Source organism: Leptonychotes weddellii, unplaced genomic scaffold, assembly GCF_054177405.1.
Source record: "Leptonychotes weddellii isolate Sample4059 unplaced genomic scaffold, ASM5417740v2 HiC_scaffold_22935, whole genome shotgun sequence".
Classification (NCBI taxonomy): domain Eukaryota; kingdom Metazoa; phylum Chordata; class Mammalia; order Carnivora; family Phocidae; genus Leptonychotes; species Leptonychotes weddellii.
Genome location: NW_027818520.1, coordinates 1 through 2,357, shown reverse-complemented (window position 1 = coordinate 2,357; position 2,357 = coordinate 1). Strand labels below are relative to the sequence as shown.

The 2,357-nt window shown below is 56.0% G+C and overlaps 1 long non-coding RNA gene across 1 annotated transcript; it reads right to left on the bottom strand.

Moving 5' to 3' along the window:
• Window positions 1–1,058: 1,058 nt before the first annotated feature.
• On the bottom strand, window positions 1,059–2,282 carry LOC145718823 (uncharacterized). Its single transcript, XR_014142033.1, has 2 exons — window positions 1,909–2,282; window positions 1,059–1,400 (listed from the first exon to the last, which is right to left on the bottom strand). It is a non-coding gene; the product is annotated as an uncharacterized LOC145718823 (long non-coding RNA).
• Window positions 2,283–2,357: the final 75 nt, after the last annotated feature.

The following is a 2,357-nucleotide window of genomic DNA, read 5'->3' as shown; positions in this document are numbered from 1 at the left end:
CCGCATCCGCACACAGCTGTGCTCTCCCTGCCCTCCCCAGCGCTGGGCCTGAGCGGAAGCAGCTGCCTGGGGCTGCGACCTCTGCGATGGCTGTGCTGGACCCTCACTGTGCCAGGGAAGGCCAGGAGCAGCCACTCACACACCAGCACTGGAGTCGGAAACCCTGAAAGGACAGGCGCACTTCTCATTTGGAAGGTTGGCAAGTACAGAGCAAAGAAGGCAGCTGGAGACTAGGAACAGAATTCAGCACATTCAAAGAGTGAAGAATTAGAAGGCCCCTGGGAAGGTTCTTCTCTGGAACTGCTCCTTCCTGTGTCTTCTTGAACAGGTCAGCTTCCAGAAGGCTGAGCACTCCTAGGGGACCCCACCAAACCTTGGAATGTGACCTAGTGGAAACTGTCACACAATGCAAAGGCTGACCTGACGAGAGAAGGGAGAGGGGGATTTGAGACGGCCACGCAGTGGCAGAGGCAGAGACTGGGGAGACGCGGCCACGAGCCCAGAACGCCTGGGTCCCCCCCTCCAGCTGGGAGAGGCAGGAGGGAGCCTCCTGGAGCCTTCAGAGGGAGCACAGCCCTGCGACACCTTGACCACAGACTCCTGGCCTCCAGACCCGGAGAGGACAATGCCTGTTGTCCTAAGACGCCCATTTGTGGTCATTCATTAGCAGCCCCAGAAAACTAGCACTGCGCCTGTGCATTCACTCTTCAAACCACCCGGGACTCAGAATGCCAATACAGGGCCTGCCAGAGGAGATCCAGAGGAAAGGTGCCTCAAAGGGACACTTCGACAAGGCCCAACGGCACCTCTCTGCGCACTGCCCTCTGGGCCGCTATTCCAAAGCAGTCTGGAGGTGGCCTGTTCTGCTGTGACAAGGGAAGGGGTCATCCACTTCTCCACTCTGCCCCCATCCGTCCTTCCCTGAGGGGCCCTCCCACTAACGCACCCAAAACCAAGCAAAAAGCAGCATGAATGCCTATCTTCAAAATATATTCTAAAACTATGACTTCTCTCATTTCTGGATAGAAATGGGGCAGTTAAAGAAAAAAAAGCAACACTTTTTAAATAGGTGCTGTGTGTATTATTTTTACACTTGGCTACAAACTGGGCAGTGAAAAGAATATTCCCAGTGTTCACAGGATGACCTCGAGATGTACTGGACTTCAGGTAAAAAGTCACAGTACAACCAAAAAGAAACCGGCCTATCAGAGAACAAAACAAGTCACAGAACAAAGTGACTATGGAGGGGCCCATGCAGAGCAGCCCCCAGAGGGGAACAGGCTCGGGCCTGTCTGTGGTCCTGGAGAAGGGGTTCTGCTGACACAGGATGCAGGGTTCAGGTGCGCAGACTCAGAAATAAGCACATTTCTGTCATAGGGATTTAAATGGCCCCTTTACACCTAGCAAGAACAGAGAGAATAAAAATTCAGCTAGTGGCCATGCTAAGCATGCAAAGCAGCCACCGAGCACTGGGTACAGCCAGCCTTGCAGGGAAGAGCCTTCCTGCTGCTGGGGACGCTCTGAAGGGCTCAAGTATGTGTGGGGAGCCGGGGACTGAGGGGAGGGAGGGGAAGAAGGGAGCCAGGACCTGTGGGGAGCAGGGGAGAAGGCAGCGGGGCCTGTGGGGAGTGGGGAGCGGGGAGGAGGGGAGCTGGGGCCACCACGGCAGGGGAGGTGCTGGGGGTGCTCGCCGGATCTGCAGGCAGAACTCCCCTCTCCTGGAGCTCCTTCTTCCTGCATGTGCAGTGGTCGGGATCCTCCACCCTGAGGCAAGCCTGCACCTCCTGGCCCAGGGCCTCCAACTACTAACCCGCTTTTGGAATGACCTTCCAGGTTTTTATGTCAAGGACGTGTGCAGGTGTTGAGAACAAAGTACTCAGGGGAGTGACTGTCATCAAAACCAGTCACCTCTCTGCTCTTCTGTCCTAGGTCAGTTTTTTGGCACGTCGGTTATGCTTGTCGATGGTTAAGGTGGTCCGGTCGACAGCTGCAGTGATGCCGTCCAGGGCCTCGTCCTGCCTCTCCAGCTCCGTCTCAGTGTCCAGGGCGAGACTCTTCAGTTTCCTCAGGATCTGCAAGAGCAGCACACAGGGCAGGAGGGGTTGCCCTTTCTTAAACTCTCAAAAATAGAGGCTTTTCTTTCTATCACTTTTACAGTACTTAGGAAATTCTGTGAGTCAATGGGGATGACAAACACTCTGTCCTCCCATCCTGGGTTTGGGTCTCAGCTCTGCGGCTAACCAGCACTGATCGCCAGGGAGCTCTGATCCCCAGGAGCACTGACCCCCCAGGGAGCACTGACCACCCCCAGGGAGCACTGACCCCCCCCAAGGGAGCACTGCCCCCCGGGGAGCACT